The sequence below is a fragment of the Leucopleurus acutus genome, assembly GCF_964270905.1.
Source record: "Leucopleurus acutus genome assembly, chromosome: 3".
NCBI classification, from domain to species: domain Eukaryota; kingdom Metazoa; phylum Chordata; class Mammalia; order Artiodactyla; family Delphinidae; genus Leucopleurus; species Leucopleurus acutus.
Window position 1 is genome coordinate 142,459,344 of NC_139145.1, and position 19,861 is coordinate 142,479,204.

General features: G+C 40.2%; 1 long non-coding RNA gene and 1 pseudogene across 2 annotated transcripts; one reads left to right on the top strand and one right to left on the bottom strand.

Moving 5' to 3' along the window:
• Positions 1-1,302: 1,302 nt before the first annotated feature.
• LOC309958775 lies at positions 1,303-4,132 on the bottom strand. Its single transcript, XR_014326052.1, has 3 exons — positions 3,996-4,132; positions 2,684-2,752; positions 1,303-1,647 (listed from the first exon to the last, which is right to left on the bottom strand). It is a non-coding gene; the product is annotated as an uncharacterized lncRNA (long non-coding RNA).
• A 5,309-nt stretch (positions 4,133-9,441) lies between these two features.
• LOC309958950 (kinetochore-associated protein NSL1 homolog) lies at positions 9,442-13,405 on the top strand (annotated as a pseudogene). Its single transcript has 2 exons — positions 9,442-9,445; positions 12,662-13,405. The product of its transcript is annotated as a kinetochore-associated protein NSL1 homolog (transcript).
• The last annotated feature ends 6,456 nt before the right edge of the window (positions 13,406-19,861 follow it).

Consider the following 19,861-nt stretch of genomic DNA (forward strand, 5'->3'; position numbering starts at 1 on the left):
AAAAGTTTTGCCTAGTGTTTGATTCATTATTGATGAATGCCCCCAATAAAGTACAATAAAGTATGTTGATTAGGCCTATTTCAAGAAGAAAGCTTATTATCCTTTTAAATCCAATAGGTTCCCCACACCTTATACCAGAGGAACTTTTTTCCACTCTCATAACAACTAAGCACTCTGCTGAGTGATACGCCCCTTTGGTTAAAAAAAAGAAAAGATAAAATTGACCCTCTACTTACCCTAAGTTTCTTCAGCAAGAGTATAAAAAATATGATGCTGCCCATAAATAAAATTGAATTTCTAAAACGTTTTATATTCTATGTGAAAGCATCTTTCAAAAATATATGGGAAAAAGATGCCACTCATGATTTAAGCTCCCAGGTAATGAAAGGAGCTATTGAGCCTAATTCTTCTAGGATAAATTCAAGACATTAAAGCAGTATTTCTCATGAATTAGTGGCAACATTAGGTCACTGAAAAAACTTTTCCATGTGTCCCAGCCTCTGTCATCTGCCCTCTCTTTTTTCACTTCTCTTTCAACCCAAAAAAATTCCCCCATGTCAATTTTCAGGCGTATTTTCCAGATACCCTTAACCCCAATATTTATCTCTCATGACACCTGAAATTACAACTTTAACAATTTATTCTTTGCTTCAAACCATCCTCCCCCAGGCTGGACAACTTAAAAGTCCTACTTGAAAGAATACTGACTATGTAGAGGGAAAGAGAAAAGAAAGGTAAGGAAAAGATATAAGAAAGAAATTAAGCATATTAGCCTTTCAGTCTGTGTCAGGGCTGAGCCAGTGATACCAACATTCCTGGATCTCAAAGCTCCCACTCTGGCCTTACAAGCTCCTCCAGCCCATTCTGCTGCCATGAGTAAATAGGTCATCTCCTGTCTTTGTATAGTGACAGATGGTAACTAGACTTATCATGGTGACGATTTTGAAATGTATAGAATATCGAATCACTATGTTGTACACCAGGAACTAACATAGTGTTATAGGTCAATTATACTTCAAGAACAAACAAACAAAAGAACTCATAGAAAAAGAGATCAGATTTATGGTTACCAGAGTCAGGGGATGGGGGAGGAGGAATTGAATGAAGGCAGTCAAAAGGTACAAACTTCGTGTTATAAGATAAATAAGTATCAGGCATGTGATGTACAATGTGATTAATATAATTAACACTGCTGTGTGTTATATATGAAAGTCATTAAAAGCGTAAATTCTAAGAGTTCTCATCACAAGAAAAAAAAGTTTTTTTCTGTTTCTTTTATTTTGTATTTTGGATGTTTGCTAAACTTGTGATAATCTTTTCATAATGTATATAAGTCAAATAATTATGCTGTACACCTTAAACTTATACAGTGCCTTATGTCAATTATGTCTCAATAAAACTGGAATAAAAAAAGGTTAAAAGTTGGGACTTCCCTGGCCGTTCAGTGGTTAAGAGTCCGTGCTTCCACTGCAGGGGACACAGGTTCGATCTCTGGACGTAGAACTAAGATCCCGCATGCCACACAGCACGGCCGGGAAAAAAAAAAGGTTAAAACTTGAAAGGTCATCTACTTTACAAGGGGTTTCTTGACTGCAGCATCACCGCTGCCATCTCCAAGGCTGCAGTGGTCCGATCAAGTGGGTGAAGCTGCAGCATGGGAACAGAGAGGTTACTGCTAACTCCTTCTACAGAGGCAGAGTGGACTGTATATTCCATCTTCCCAAAGAGTAGGAGTATGTTCCTCCTGGAAGGGCACCATGACAAGTGTCAACAGATGTTTCCTTACTTGAGCCCTTCACTTTGCTTTAAGGATAACTACAAGCAGAGGTTCTTAGGAGGAATACAAGCACACACAGCACCAAGGCATTTTGGTCCTTTGTGCAACAGCTGTAGCCACTTCACTCTTCTTCTTCCCCTCATCAGATTTTCCCAGAACCCAATTTGTATCTGATGTTGGAAAATCTGCCAAGGCGGCAGAATTTAAAAGCCTAGGTGCTTTCCTACCCCCGTGATACTGTGAGCCAATTGTTGATGTTGTAATGTGGGCACAAAGGAGTTGATGTTGTGTCTCCTGGGGTCCTTGAATGCTGGAGGAAGATTTTCAGAAATGCAGGCGGGGACATCCCTGGTGGTGCAGTGGTTAAGAATCTGCCTGCCAATACAGGGGACATGGGTTCGAGCCCTGGTCCAGGAAGATCCCACATGCCACAGAGCAACTAAGCCCGTGCGCCACAACTACTGAGCCTGTGCTCTAGAGCTTGTGAGCCACAACTACTGAGCCTGTGCTCTAGAGCTTGTGAGCCACAACTACTGAGCCCGCATGCCACAACTACTGACAGCCATGCACCTACAGACTGTGCTCTGCAACAAGAGAAGCCACCGTAATGAGAAGCCCATGCACGGCAACAAAGAGTAGCCCCTGCTTGCTGCAACTAGAGACAGCCCACGTGCAGCAACGAAGACCCAATGCAGCCAATAAATAAGTAAATAAATAAATAATAAGTTCTTTAAAAAGAAAAATGCAGGCACATAAGCCTTTTTCTAGGCACTTTATTCAAAATTCTTAGGGGCTGCATGGAGGCCCTGTGTTTGTCCTGTACGATAAATTGAAGAAAGCCATCTAGATGCTGTCTAACTAGAAATGGAAACCAAGGGAATCATGTAGAGTACTCATCATACTTACCATATGAACCACTGGCCTTTGAGAAATTTCTGGTGTCTTTTTATCCAAGGCAGGTTGCTAGGGAAAGCTCTAGAAACAAGAATCAATTATGATCACACCCAACCACTGGCTCTGATGCTTCTACATGCTGACTATTTCAGTTTAGGCAGGGAAAGAATAACTGTAATTTGGGGTCTAGATATAAGGCAGCTCAGCCAATTGGATTTAAAGATAATCTAATTGAAATACTATTCTGTAAGACCTCAAATTACGTTCAAGTATTTATCTTGACAAATTATGTTTTCCATTTGAACTTAAGTCCTACATACCATTTTGCACAATTGAATATTTTCAGTTATGCTCTACATTGGACATTCTGTTGTAGAAAAATAAATACACAGAACACACTTTAGAAAACATCTGTTGAAAAGGAAAGCACAAGTTATGAAAGAAAAGCTACCTTACTTATCACCTCACACTGGTCAGAATGGCTATTCTCAAAAAGACAAGAAATAACAGGTGCTGGTAGGGATGTGGAAAAAATTGGTGCAGCCACTATGAAGAACAGTATGGAAAATTCCTTTAAAAACTAAAAGTAGAGCTACCTTATGATCCAGCAATCCCACTCCTAGGCATATATCCAGAAAAGATGAAAACTCTAATTCGAAAAGGCACATTCACCCCAATGTTCATAACAGCAGTATTTACAATAGCCAAGACATGCAACCTAAGTGTCCACCAACAGATGAATGGATAAAGAAGATGTGGTATATATATATATATATATATATATATATATATATATATACACATACAATGGAATATTACTCAACCATAGAAAAATGAAGTATTGCCATATGCAGCAACATGGATGGACTTAGAGAATATCATACTAAGTGAAGTAAGTCAGACAAAGACAAACATTACATGATAGCACTTATATGTGGAATCTAAAAAATGGTACAAATGAATCTATATATGAAACAAAAACAGACTCACAGACATAGGAAACAAACTTATGGTTACCAAAGGGGAAAAGGAAAGAGGGATGAATTAGGAGTATGGTATTAACAGATACAAACTACTGTACATATAATAGATAAGCTACAAGGATTTACTGCATAACACAGAAAACTATATTCAATATCTTATAATAACCTATAATGGAAAATAATCTGAATATATATGTATATATATATATATATGAATCACTTTGCTGTACACCTGAAACTAACACAATATTGTAAATTAACTATACTTCAATAAATAAATAAAATATTATGAAATGCAAAAGGAGAAAAAGAATAAAGAAAAGAAACGCTACTTTACTTACCATTTTGCCTATAGTTGACCTTGGATGAGAGAACTCTTTCTTATTTCTCTCTTGGCTCTTCCAAATGAGAAAATATATGTGAAAGTATCCATTCAGGTGCCTGGCACATTGCCAGAAATAAATAAATACTCTTTTCCATTAAGCGTTATCTCCTCAGCTCACCGAGCATTGCTATGGAACATAATAAAACCCAGAGTAAGGTACAAAAATAGCAACCTTTGGAACACTAACTAGAAATTATGAGTAGTAAACCATACACGGATGACTTGAAATAATTGATGTTACTCCACCTAACGTCTATTTAGTAACTGGATCAGAGACTGCTTCTGGTCCCTTTATGTTCGTTCTCCCCTTGTTATATAGTAATGGAACTCTGATGTTGAACTGGACACACTATGACTTGAAATAAAGACTACATGTTATAATCTCCCTTGCAGTTAGGTGAGGCCATATTGCTAACTTCTGGCCAAAGTGATATTAGCAAAGGTGGTGTGTGCAACTTCCTGGAAGAGACCTATTCCAGCCCCTCCCCCTAAACACAACAAAACCCCAAGCCTCTCTTTCCCTGCTCTCTCAAGCCATTTTTGGACCAGCTGGAAAGCCTGCCCAGGTCTTTTTTCCCCCCAGAAAAGCTTCATTACGTATTCTGATACTCTCTTGATACGTGTATGCATCATCAGTTTTGATGTCCAAACCAAATTTTGGGGTGGAGGTCCATTTATGAGGGTATATAAATACATAATAGAGCTTTCTGAGGATCTACTTTTTTGGGGGGTATCTACATGTTTAGCAAGATCCCAGGAGGTTTCATAACCACTAAAACTTGGGAAGCACTACTCTGAAGTGTACAAATTATACAGAAGAGCAAAACAATAGTAAGCTAACATGGCACAGTCAAAAAGAAGAAAAAAGGAGCAAGAAAATCTTCTGGTCTCTCAATCTAGGTGTCAAATGTTTGCTGAGAAGTTAATATGAGCTGTCTTATAGGCCTCAGGAGATAACAGTGAACATAATAGAGAAAACTCCTGCCCTCACGGGGCTTATGCTTCATATGAGTGTGAAGACATTACAATGCAATTGAGAATTTTCAATGGAAGTGTTGAGTGGGAAGGATGCTTGCCTCTGTCACTTGGTCAGAGACCTACCTTTATTGTCCTCTCAACATAATAAAAATAACAAGAGTTATAGTCAACCTTTTTTGAGTATTTATCAATATAATATGCCAGGCAGTGTACTTGGCACTTCATATGTATTACCAAGCATTCTAATATAGGCATATACACCTGTATGTTTTTCCCTTTTGACGCATTTGGGTGTAATTAAAAAAAAAAAGCACTGCATCCAAATTCAGAATATTTGGACTCATTTCCTGATTTGACCATGTGCTTAACTTTCCTCACTTAACTTTCCTCACTCTCAATTTCATTAAATAGAAATATTGTCTATATACTGTCTTTCCAAAGTCATGGAGAAGACCAACTGACTTCTCACATGCTAAGCACTTAGGACAGCACTTAGCACATAGAAAAGACTTGACAAATACCAGTCATGATTACTGTGCCTAGTCAATCTTTTATTGTTAAATAATAAAGGTAAGTAAAAAGACATTGCATTGTAAATTTGGCTTCATGGCATGGATTTCACGGAGTACTAAGTTTTTCTCCCCGTTAGTTTAAACTTTTCTTGAGTAGAAACCACAAAATATAACTTACACTCAAACTATCTTTATCTTATTTATTGTACCATTGATTATGAAGCTAAGATTGAGGACTTTATTGCCTCATGTTCCATTTTTTAAAAGCTGAGTTTATCACTCTTTTAGAGGCAGAAATCCAAATGTAGTTTTTTGCTACATAAATATCTGTTAGTAAAAAATATGAAAGAGTATTTAATTTGCATAGCATCTTCCAGTTCTAGGCCAAAATATTTTAAACAAACCTCTTAGAATATCAGTCATTATTAGTTATTATTACCAGTGTATTTAGAACTTCACCATTATTTTTAAGCACCTTCAAAGAACCACATTGCATAGATGTAGTAACATCATTTACTTAAGCATGCTGGGTTTTTCTAGTCCTTTATAAACAAGGTGAGATTATACATCTTATTCAAAGATATATACATCTTTGCATACATCAACAAGAATATATGTAGGATGAGTTCCTAAAGTAAATTTACTGGGTCAAAAGTTACAGATAGTTTATTTTTACTTTTTAAATAAGCAATCAAATTGCCTTCCCAAAAGACTGCGATGATTTATACTCTCACCAGCAGTGGAAGTGCTTTTCTAGCCAACACCTCTATTAACATTAATTTTTAAAACTGTCATTGGTTGAATGACAGTTGAATTATTTGTAAATTTTAGCTATGTACGTTTGCCTCCAGCCCCTAGAAACAAAAATAACTGACCTCTAAATACATCTACTTTTTAGCCTCTATATTTAATATGTATTAAGTTGTTTAAAGAAAATTTTTCCAATTAACTAAAGAGATAATTTTAATTATACAAAGTTTAATATGTCAGCCCTAGATTCGAGTTGGACGGATGTGGTTTTAAATATCTATATTGTCATTGATGTGTTAGCATCCAAAAGATCCAGAAGGTGGCAGTATAATGATGTTTTCCCTAAATTTTAGAGAAAAATTTAAGCAGGAAAATCTGAAAATATAGATTCTTCCCATTTTTATTTTCTCTTTTCCTAAAATGTTGCAAGATCACTAGATGTAAGGCACTAAGGAATGTGTAGAGGAGACCTCACACTTACAGGAAAGAGAAGTCATAATGGGTGGAACGCACAGCAGACAGGGAATTTGAGGACTCCCACTTCAAATTTCAGCCCTTTGGGCCAGGACACTCTAAATCTACACTTTCCTGTAGGTGAAATCATCTAGCAACACCCTCCCCTCAAGACTATTACGAAGACTAAATGAGATAAAATATATAAACCCGTGCAGCACTGAGAATGTAATGAGCATTTTGGTTTTAATTTTTAAAATCCTCCTCTGTTAGAGATATCTACTGAAATATGCATGGTTGAAATAATATGGCATCTTGGGGCTTCCCTGGTGGCGCAGTGGTTGAGAGTCCACCTGCCGATGCAGGGGACACAGGTTCGTGCCCCGGTCCGGGAAGACCCCACATGCCGCAGAGCGGCTGGGCCCGTGAGCCATGGCCGCTGAGCCTGCGCGTGCGGAGCCTGTGCTCCGCAACGGGAGAGGCCACAACAGAGAGAGGCCAGCATACCGCAAAAAATAAATAAAATAAAATAAAATAAAATAAATAATATGGCATCTTAAATTTGCTTTTAAATGCTTTTTTAAAAAAGAAAAATGTTGAGATTAAAAAAAGATTGACAAGTTATTGATAATTTTTGGAGTTGCTATGATAAGATTAAGGGGATTTGTGATACTACTCTATTTGTTTATATGTTTTAAAATTGCCATGTGTATACACCATGTGTGTATACCTCAGTCTGGCTGAGATTCAGAGACTGGGTTGCAGGGCGGCAGCAGCAGATGCAGAGAGGGCAGGTAGAACGCTACTGCAGTGGTGCAGTGGTCCACGTAGGAGGTGATGGTGGCTTAGATTGGACTAGTGGGAGTGGAGATCTTAGAGAAGTGGATGGACTCAGAATGTTGTGGAGATAAAATTGACAAGACTTCTTGGTGATTTGGGATGGAGGGAGGTGGAGGGAACACACTGCCAGAAGTCCTGGGTTTGGGCATTATTATAATTAAGGGAGTGGGCTATGGAGGAGGGTTGCAAGTTTGGGAAGGGCTGCCTTTTGCCCATGATAAGTTTGAGATTTCTATCAGGCATGCTATGGAAATGTTAAGTAAACAACTGGATGGAGTTCACAACACAAGTCAGGACTAGAAATGTAGATTGTGGGGAGCGGGTGGCGGGGGTGGGGGGGGACTTTGCAGGCAAAGTCATGTAGATATCACTCACAGTCAGGGGACTGAGTGATGTCACCAAACGAATGAAGAAATAGAGAGGGAACCTCAGGATAGATGTGCAGAGACTGAGCAAAGGAGAAGCCCGCAGAGGATTGATCTCCCCGTCTGTATAATAGGACTGTCTTAGGGCTATTGGAAGGAGTATATAGGCTTTTTGTATGTAACACCCCTTGTGGCACATAGTAGGGCTTCAATAGCCATTATTCCTCTTTGCCCCATTCGTTTTTCACAGAGGGCCTCTCCTCCTACTTCCCTGGGGAAAGCAGAAAACAAAGGCCATCAGATGGCAATACCATCAACTTCCAGTTTCCCCCACAATTCAAACCTACCTGCAAGTCTATCATTCACTCCCTCTTCCTTCCAGTGTCCCAAGAAGACAAATTCCCTTTTCTTTTCAAAGTTCATTTTTCCCAGCTGCCAATTCTATCCCTCTTACCTCTTCTGGGACATTGTCCTACCAATTATGACATTCTGTCTTATACTTTCTATTCTTTCCCCTTTACAGATTTTTCCTCTCAGTAACTCTGTAAGCATGAGTTCATTCCACCTTAAAAAAAAAAAAAGTCTTCCTTATTTCTTCTAGTGACTTTTCTCTAAAAAGTGCTGCTCAATTTTCATTGTGCGTATGAGATACAAATGAACTTATTTACAAAACAGAAATAGACCCACAGGCATAGAAAACAAACTTATGGTTACCAAAGGGGAAAGGGGGAGAGGGATAAATTAGGAGGTTGGGATTAACATATACATATACTACTATATATAAAACAGATAAATAACAAGGACCTAGTGCATAGCACAGGGAACTAAACTCAATATTTTGTAATAACTTATAATGGAAAAGAAACTGAAAAGAATATATATATATGTATATATATGTATATATATATATCACTTTGCTGTACTTCAGAAACTAACACAACATTGTAAGTCAACTATATTTCAATTAAAAAAAATCAACTGACCATAAATGTAAAAACAAATTTATTGTGCATATGAAATATCAAGGGATATTGTTAGCATGCAGATTTCGATTCATTAGGTAGAAGGGTTGCAGAGTTGAGGTTCTGCTGAATGCTGATGCTGATACCACTGGTCCACAAGCCACACTTCGAGTAGTGGTTCTCAACCTTGACTGTGTGTCGTTATCACCTAGAGAGCTTTGAAGAATGCCGATATCTGGGTGCCACTCCCAGAGATCTCTGTATCTTTGACACAGGCTGTGGGCTCAGCATCAGGATTTTAAAAAATCTCCCCTGATGATTCTAATATGCAGACAATATTGAGAACTCCTGCTATCCAGAGAGTAGAATTATGAGGGACTTTCTACACCATATATTTCTATATTGTTTGAACTTTTTGTCAAATATTATGTTACCTTGGACTTAAAAAAAAAAAAAAGAATTAGAAGAAGAATGAGGATGGGACTTCCCTGGCGGTCCAGTGGTTAAGACTCCACATTTCCAGTGCTTCCACTGTAGAGGACATGGGTTGGGTCCCTGGTCAGGGAACTAAGATCCCACATGCCATGCAGCACAGCCAAAAAAAATAAAGAAGAAGAATGAGGAGGAGAAGGAAAAGGAAGGGAGAAGAGAAGAAAAAAGGGGGGAGGGTGAGGAAGGAAAAATTTTCTTGATCCAGTAGGTACAGCACTTTCCTTTAAAATCAAATTTCTTGAAGTGTCCACTTCTTCACTTTCCATTCACATCTCAACCCTCCCCAGTCTGGCTTCTGTGCCCTTTTCTCCCTAAAGCTGTACTGACAAAAACCACACAACGCAACGGGTCACGTCTCAGTTCTTACCTTACTGATCTTTGGCCAATGTTGCAAGAGGTCCCAGGAACCTAAAGCAATATCCCAGCACACACCATATCATTAATGATTTTTTTCTTCTTTCTTGTGGGCTACAAATGAGAATAGTAAATTATGAATGATTCCTCATTGTCATTAAGCAAGGAACAGAGCTGACACCTGGCAACAGATGAAATATGCATGCATGCAAAGCTCTTGTTAAAAAAATATCTCCACATCCAAAATTAATGTCCATCCTAAAGGAACTAAAAGAGTCAAAACATTTCTCCCTTTTTGGAGCAGACTCTCAAGAATTATAGCAAAGCTTCCCTGGGTCTGCTTTCTCACAAAGGGGGAGGGAGAGAAGTAGGTGTGTCCAAGACTGCTCAGACACTGAAAGAAGAAGAAACAGTTTTCACAAATAACTTGTGCCAGTTCAGGTCCTCCAGGAAGCAGACGCTAAGATAGAATTCAAGTCTGTGAAAAGTCTGTGACACAGAAAGAGAGGAGGGCGCAGAAGTGGGGAGAGCTCATACTGCCTGCAGGTTAGACAAGGCAAGAAAGAAGGGAGTGGGGACTGGTGAGGGAGAGCATAGGACTACAGTGCAGCACAGAGAAAGTCTCAGCCAGGCCAACAAGGAGCCCCAGAGTCAAGACTGCCTGGCAGGGTCCCCACACGTGGGAAGGACTGGCCCGGCTCCGGGACCCTCACCATGCTGAGTCCCTGACTCGGAAGAGCCTGCCCAGAGTGCGGTCTCTGGACCACCGCGGTGGGTCCCTACAAAGGGCTCTTGGCCGGCAACTCTGCTCACAGCAGGATCCCCAGCAGCGCACTCCCAGTTTGCCCAGGACTGCACTCGGCTGGTTAGTATTGGAATAATTTTAATATGGTTTCGGCAGAATAAAGAGGCAACAGAATAATCCTTTGACAGTTCTATCTCTTCATTTCTAAACTTTCATCTCATTCCTTATCTTAAAAACACCAAAAGTAGGTCTAGTCTAAAAGTAAGGAAATTGGCCCTAATTTGATAAGACAGTCTCTGCTGACTTCCTGAAACACCCCACCCAGAGCTTCCCCATCCAGTCCTCCTCTGTATACATCACTGATCCTCTGCCTGTCCCTTAAATTCTGCCCTTCCTCAAGCTGCGCCTGTCACTCTGTCCACACTACCTGGGCTACTGTTGTGATGGCATGATATTTGAAGTATCAACTGATGCAGTTTTTTATTAATAATATTTCCTCCTCTCTTGCATGATCCCTTCACCCCTCCAATTATGGGAAGTGTGAGAGATACTAAAGACACGCGGTATTCGAATCTCTCTTTGGGTTTTATTGCTCACCTGGGGCCTAGGGGTAGGGTTGGGGGTTTACCCAGAACTGGGGATAAGGGGCAGGGGCCCTCTGGACGATAGGCACGGCTCAGTATCTTCATCTATTCTCCTTTCTCTCTGCTTCTGCATCCCAGAGAAATTGATCTGGTCTGCGAGGCATAGAGATGCAGGGCTGTCAAATCAGGACCTGAGCCAAAAAGTATAGTGCATTAATCACTAGTAAAGTTGTCTTCCATTAGTGACAGAATGATACTACATATACAGGTGACACAGGACAAAAGGAAGAAAGAATTGGGGCTTGAGCAAAAAATCAAGTCTTAGCCATGGAACAAAGAGAAAGAAGCACATTTTGAAAAATAAAAGGATGTCTTTTAGATTTAATCAGATACAAAACTTGCAGGCAAAATGAGAAGTGCTCGATACAGAAGCCTATAGGTAAAACAGCTCTAATCTTTTTTTTAGATTTATTTTTGGCTGCATTGGGTCTTCATTGCTGTGCGCAGGCTTTCTCTAGCTGCGGCGAGCGGGGGCTACTCTTCGTTGCGGTGCACGGGCTTCTTATTGCGGTGGCTTCTTTTGTGGAACATGGGCTCTAGGGCCTGCGGGCTTCAGTAGCTGTGGAGCACAGGCTTAGTTGCTCTGCGGCATGTGGGATCTTCCCCAACCAGGGCTCAAACCTGTGTCCCCTGCACTGGCAGGTGGATTTCTTTTTTTAACATCTTTATTGGAGTATAATTGCTTTACAATGTTGTGTTAGCTTCTGCTGTAAAACAAAGTGAATCAGCTATACCTATAGCAGACAAATCCTTAACCACTGCATCATCAGGGAAGCCCAAAACAGCCCTAATCTTAAACAGCTAAAAGTTTCTACCTCATTATCATATTACACCAGCTTTTCAGTGCCAGATTTTCCAGCAGAAGAGGAATAATGAGTTTAATAAGAATGATAATGAGGAGAAATTATCCCAGCCTGGATTTCTGGCCCAGATGAAAATATCTTTCTCTGAGCACCGGAAAAACAGGTTTGCAGCCCAGTCTGGATCTGGGTTTTTCAGAATGTGGCCCCAGGATCTTCTGCCTCAGTGAGTTCCTGTTAAGAGGCTATTGCATAGACCTACCCCAGACCTACTGAGTCAGAATCTCTGCAGGGAGCCCCAACAATATACAACTTTAACAACCACCCCGAGTGATTTTTACACACACTCTAATTATGAAACCTCTGCTTTAAAATTTAAGAAGATTTGCGAAAAGGGTGTGAAGAATGTTAACACCTTGGATTAAAGAGACAGTCTATTTTATAGTCCCATTATAGAGTAATAGAAAACTTTATGGCTCTTGTGCAGTTTAGGGTCAGGAGCAGGCAATACCCAGACCAGATTACAATGGCAACCTTATATTATTTAAAAGAGTAGATACTCTAAAATCCTCTCTTCATTGCAGCGCCATTCAAAATCTTCTCTTCAGACAGTTGAAGCTGGAAAACGGGAGAGGACTTGAGTCGGTGGCTCTTTCCCCTCTGTGGGACATGGAGAGAGTAGCTGCGATAGATGACAGGGCCTCGGTCCCTGCCACCTCCTGAAAAGACTTGCAAGTGCGCTGCACCTCAAAGCGGGCAGTGATGGAAATGCTAGAACTGGTGGCAGCTCTGCGCAAAACCTCGGGGACGCGCTGCCAGAGGAGATTCGGGAGCCCCTGCTGCAAGATGCGCAGTGGACTTTTGAATCAGCTGTGCAAGAGAATGTCAACATTCATGGGCAAGCATGGCAGGAAGCTTCAGACAATTGCTTATGGATTCTGATATCAAAGTCCTTGAAAACCAGTTTGATGAAATCACAGTCCATGTAGCCACAAAACAGTAAGCAGTATCCCAGAAAGATCCTTCAATGTGTCATCAAAATCATAAAAGCAAAACAAGAAATTCTGAAGCAGTACTAACCTGTTGTACATCCATTGGACTTAAAATATGACCCTGATCCAGCCCCTCGTATGGAAAACTTGAAATGCAGAGAAGAAACAATAGCTAAGGAGATGAGTGAAGCTACGAAGTCCTTGCCTGCATTAATTGAACAAGGAGATGGATTTTTCCCAAGTTTTAAAGATGCAGCCTATTATCTGGCTCCAGAAAGTCCACCAAGAAGTCTTCTTCGGGTTGTTATAGGAAACCAGATGTTAAACCTGAGAGCTTTATAGCACAAGTAAAAACCACACCAGTGGAGACTTCTGCTAGGAGAACCACTGACTTGGTACTGAGAAGGAAGGGAACTAAAGACTGCTGCCAGAGAAAATGGTATCCGTTGAGGCCAAAGAGAATCAGTCTTGATACATAAGGTCTTTCTGTTTATCTTGGGAGTTGAAATTAGGCACTATCAACATTTAGATTACAGCTTAATGCCTAGACAGGACTTCAATTAAAACAACAGATAACTAGTGATTCCTTTATACAAATATAGTAGCTCTATGCTGGGGTATGATGTAATATTGTGTTTCTTCCCTCACCTTTTCATCTATAGTCAATGAAAAGCATATATTTTTTAAAATATTTACACAAAGTCTGTCAATGGTCATTAAGAGTGCAAATTTTTACTGTCCTTAAATACCATCAACACTTGGCTGCCTTACAGGTTGTTGTTTTTTTAATAAATTTATTTATTTATTTATTTTTACATCTTTATTGGAGTATAATTGCTTTACAATGGTGTGTTAGTTTCTGCTTTATAACAAAGTGAATCAGTTATACATATACATATGTTCCCATATCTCTTCCCTCTTGCGTCTCCCTCCCTCCCACCCTCCCTATCCCACCCCTCTAGGTGGTCACAAAGCACCAAGCTGATCTCCCTGTGCTATGTGGCTGCTTCCCGCTAGCTATCTATTTTACGTTTGGTAGTGTATATATGTCCATGCCACTCTCTCACTTCTTCGTCACAGCTTACCCTTCCCCCTCCCCATATCCTCAAGTCCATTCTCTAGTAGGTCTGTGTCTTTATTTATTTTTGGCTGGGTTGGGCCTTTGTTGCTGCACTCGGGATTTCTCTAGTTGCTGCGAGCAGGGGCTACTCTTCGTTGTGGTGCGCGGGCTTCTCAATGTGGTGACTCCGCGGCATGTGGGATCTTCCCGGACCACGCTCGAACCCGTGTCCCCTGCATTGGTAGGCGGATTCTTAACCACTGTGTCACCAGGGAAGTCCCAGCCTTACAGCTTTTTATGGAATTTCAGAAGTAACGTGTTTCATTGTGTTTCCTGGATATACATCTTTCTTTAAAAAAGAGCTGTGTAGGGACTTCCCTTTAATTAGCACTTAAAGGACTTCCCTTTAATTAGGACTTCCCTTTAATTAGCACTTAAAGCCACCCGTTAAATCAGATGCCTGAATCCTCAGCAGTCAGTGCCATGTTTATCCTCCCCAACACACACTTTGTTTACATGGGTCCTATATAGCAAATATTGGAAAAGGAACTATACCTTAATCACAAAAGGAGACTACAAAGAATTCCAAGACATGAGGAAATGAAGGAGGTCACCATGAATGCAGGTAAAACCTAGATGTATGAGACTAATAAGGATTTATGAGACAACTTTGTCCCTGTGGCCAGTCTTTGTGTCACATTGGAGTACACTCCAGCATTGAAACAAAGAACACACTTTTTAATGTTAAAAAAGAAACAATCTTTATTTGCTTTCTTGTTCAAAATGTAAATTGATTTAAGGTGTTTAAGAAAGGATTTTCAGGTGTTGAAAAAGATAAATCATTGGGTAGACTCTTCAATCTGCTAACAGCAAAAAAAAAGTCACGTACAAATTGAATGTTCTCAACTTAGTTAAATTGTACACGTGGCTAAACAAATGGTTCTGAATTTTTGCATTTGACTTAAAACAATCAAGACTTGGGACTTCCCTGGTGGTCCAGTGGTGAAGAATCAGGGGGCAGGTTCAATCCCTGGTCGGGGAAATAGATCCCACATACCACAACTAAGAGCCTGTATGCTGCAACTAAAAGATCCCGCATGCTGCAACTAAAAGATCCCACATGCTGCAACTACGATCCCGCACGCGGCAGTGAAGATCCCACATGCTTCAGCTAAGACCCGGCGTAGCCAAATAAATAGATAGATAAATATTTTTTTAAAAATCAGACTTGTGCATTATACAATAACACCCTTCCACTATATTTCATGTCCTGAAAGCAGATTTCCTTTTTTTTTTTTTTTTTTTTTTGTTTTGCGGTACGCGGGCCTCTCACTGCTGTGGCCTCTCCCGCCGCGGAGCACAGGCTCCGGACGCGCAGGCCCAGCGGCCATGGCCCACGGGCCCAGCCGCCCCGCGGCATGTGGGATCCTCCCGGACCGGGGCACAAACCCGCGTCCCCTGCATCAGCAGGCTGACTCTCAACCACTGCGCCACCAGGGAAGCCCCATCCTTTTTTTTTTTTTAATCAATTATTTTATTTTTGGCTGCGTTGGGTCTTTGTTGCTGCGCGCAGGCTTTCTCTAGTTGCAGCGAGCAGGGGCTACTTTTCGTTGCGGGGCGTGGGCTTCTCACTGCGGTGGCTTCTCTTGTTGCAGAGCATGGGCTCTAGACGCGCGGGCTTCAGTAGTTGTGGCTCACCAGCTCTACAGCAGAGGCTTAGTAGTTGTGGCGCACAGGCTTAGTTGCTCCGCGGCATGTGGGATCTTCAGAGACCAGGGCTCGAACCCGTGTTCCCTGCATTGGCAGGAGGATTCTTAACCACTGCACCACCAGGGAAGCCCCAGACTTTCTTAAGACATCTGGAAAACCAATATTTCATCCTGTTTATACTGCCTGCCCCTAACACTATGTTTGACTTTGCCACAGCAACCCTGGTACAGATGCAAAAATGTAATAGAGTACTGTCTGTAAATTCATAAACAGAAAAAATACATGAAAATGTTATTAGTGAGTTAGAGGACTATATTACTAGCTACTCTAAGTGATGAAATTACAGATTACTTTTTTTTTTTTTTTTGGCCACACAGCACAGCATGTGGTACCTTAGTTCCCCAGATGGAACCCGCACCCCCTGCATTGGAAGTGCGAGGTCTTAACCACTGGACCACCAGGGTTAAGGGTTACTTTTATGTTCCTTTCTTCTTTGTCTATTCCTGCATTTTCAAAACCATGTATAATGAGCTTATAGTTTTACAATAGGGAGGAACCACACAGATTTACAGGATCTCACAGCTATAGTAGGATTCTCATTCTGTTTCTATGTCTTCTCAGTTCTGAGTCCAATGATTCACCCATAATAGATGCTCGATAAATAAATATGAGAGAAGGAAGAAAGTAAACAAGAAGAAAAAAGGAAGAATGGAATGGAAAGAATCTTTTGGTTACCTTCTGTTTGCCCCTCTGGATCCATTCTCCACCCTACTCTGAACCCTAAAAGGCTGACCTACATGAACAGCCTAGATGGGTTCCTTGTTCTCTGTTTTCTGGTTGAGTTTAGTCAAGGGGGTGTACTGGCAGATCAGAGGTAAGGAACAGATATTTAACAGTAAGTCTCCTACATAACGAACCTTCAAGTTGAGAACTTTCAAAGATGCGAACGTAGGACTTCCCTGGTGGCACAGTGGTTAAGAATCCGCCTGCCAATGCAGGGGACATGGGTTTGATCCCTGGTATGGGAAGATCCCACGTGCCGATGAGCAACTAAGCCCGTGCACCACAACTACTGAGCCCGTGAACCACAACTGCTGAAGCCCACGCACTCGTGCTGCAACTACTGAAGCCTGTGCTCCTAGAGCCCATGCTCTGCAACAAGAGAAGCCACCGCAATTAGAAGCCCGCACACCGCCTTGAAGAGTAGCCCCCGTTCGCCGCAGCTAGAAACAGTCAGAGGGCAGCAACAAAGACCCAACACAGCCAAAAAATAAATACATAAATAAATAATTAAGAAAAAAACAAAACAAAGAACAAAGATGCGAACGTGCATCCGGTTCCAGCAAGGCTGTGCCATCAGCGTCAGGCGTGAGTGAAATGGCAGCTCGCCCTCCGTCTCCAATTGCTGAGGATCCTTCAGCTCTACCATCTCCCACCTCCTCTCCCTCCTCCAGTCAGTAACCCTTCTTGCCTGTTCACTCGATGCCAGTCCCTTATGCCAGCTGTTGTACTGTACTACTGAACTTTTCATGGTACAGTATTATAAGATTAAAAATGTTTTATTTTTTGTTTGTTTCTTACGTATTATTTGTGTGAAAAGTATTATAAACCAATTACGGTACAGTACTATATAGCAGATTGTGTTTGTTGGGTACCTAGGCTAACTTTGCTTGACTTACGAACATGCTCTCGGAACAGAACTCATTCATTTGTAGGGGACTTACTGTATTCCCTGGAATATCTCCCTGTGGGTCACTGCAACCACCCAGACCCAAGACCCTTCCCACACAGCTCTTCTGATCAGGGAAAGCACTCCCCCCACCTTCCCTTGAGACCTTGGAGTAGTAATGTGCCTTGCTTTTACTAGATCCAGGGTACTGCACTCTCCTTGTACTGTATGTACTGTTTTTACATATTGCCTAGCCCTTTATAAATAGTCCGTTTATTAAACTCTCCTGAAATTGTATAATTTGAATGTACCATATATATATTATTAACCCCAGGCTGATACAGAATCTATTAGTGACAATAACCCAACAAGTTCTGTCCTCCAGGAACTAATCTTGAAGAAGGCTATAGAGAAAAGTTTTTAAAAACAGCACTACTGGGCTTCCCTGGTGGCGCAGTGGTTGAGAATCCGCCTGCCGATGCAGGGGACACGGGTTCGTGCCCCGGTCCGGGAAGACCCCACATGCCGCGGAGAGGCTGGGCCCATGAGCCATGGCCGCGAGCCTGCGCATCCGGAGCCTGTGCTACGCAACGGGAGAGGCCACAACAGTGAGAGGCCCGCGTACCGCAAAAAAAAAAAAAAAAAAAAACAGCACTATTATTGCTCATTTCAAAAGTTTAAACAACAAAAAGGTTATTTTTGTGAGAAACTTCACTTTTACACCAAAGATTTTGTAGTTTTGAACTTAATCTTTTATTATTATGCTTTTTTGCCTGCCAGAAGACAAAAATTCATATGCATAGTCCTCTATTTCTTTCTTCACCCTTACAGTAACCTTGAGAGAGACTGAACACCTTCTAAATACTCTATATTGATTGTTTAATACATGCACAAATGAAGATACCTATTGTCATATGGAAATGTTTAATTAAACATTTTTAAGAGATTAATTATTCCTTTTCAAAGATCATTTCTCATCTTTTTGTTAATAGGATTTTTTTGTGTGTCTTTGAAGACAATTTTGGATTTTTTTTTACCCAGAAAAGACGTGGGCCTATTTTAGTACTTAAAACTAATGTTAATTTTATAAAAGTTACAGATTCAAAAAGCAGGGCTCTTTATTCAACTTACAAATCCTATTATTTTATTTCTAAATCTAGTGAATTTTAACATCTTTCTTTAAAGTAGACTTTTAGATGTTGCAAGAATAAAATTAAGATAATATCCATGAAGTCTTTGGAGACCCTTATAACAGAGATATTAGATAAATGTTTCATTCTACTGAGAAGCTAAAGTAATCTGCTAAAACCCCACAAAATTTATTTTTTAATTGTAGAAATTTGAAAGCTATTTGGTTTCTGTTATAATTATAATACTTAGATTAATCACACAAAAATCAAATTAAAGTTAAACTTATTTGCTAAAAATAAATAAATAAATAAAGTGGTCTTTTATTAATATTTGGTGTCACTCACAAACTTGGTTAATTAAACCTCACTTAAATATTTTAAATTTAATATTCCTTCTACTTACTGCTTCTAACTAGCAGAACTTAACCAAATGTTTAGAATAATGTATCTAATAAATTAAAGTTGAGAATTATGTGAATCTTAAGTTCTCTTAAACATTTCAATGCTTTTTACAAACTGTGTAAACCTATCTTTATCTTTTCAACTTAAAAAAATCAGAACTCTAAAATTAAAAATTCGATTATACATTTTAAGTTAGAGTCATGAGGCTAATATATCAGATCCTCTAATTAGCCAAATTATCTTAACCACTACAAACATTTAAAATATGAAACATACACAGATCATTCCCAAAGTTAAGGCAAAATAATTAATTTCATTGGTTGTTAGTTCATTATTTCTATATGTAAGGGTCAATTGAGTTTTATCATCCGAGCAATTTGGGGCTATTATCACAAGCAAGTTGATTTAAACATTCCAAACAAACAAGGTTACCTGCTTAGCAGCTGATATCAAACCAAAATTTTTGACCAAAACACCTCTAGAGCAGCCAACATCTAGGGCAGTTTTTCTTGCAACACTGACGCAACTTGCGCTCTATTTTATGGTCACTTTGCAACTAAAGGCATCATCCCCACTCTTTTCCAAGTGAATCTGTCTTACAGCCCCCATTCCCTGGATTCAGGTTATATATTACCTAATACTCAAGGTTGTATTCAATTCGTTTATTTACTGCTTGATTCTATTCTTTACTCTTTTCATATTTTTCCTTTCTCTTAGGGACACAATTCTTACAGATATTTTTATGATCTCCAATTAGGCTGTGCATATCTTGCTATCTGTGTCATGCTAATGATAGTACTCTTTTACCATCACTGCCACTCTTCTTCAGGTTACTATATATATGATAGGAAAGGCCTGGGCAAAGGATACATTTCATAGGTCTCCAGAGTAAGGACTTTAATGCTTCCCTACCCTCTTGGGCCCTGCTCTTGGGTCATATGCCTTAGCCTGAGAAGGACCAGTC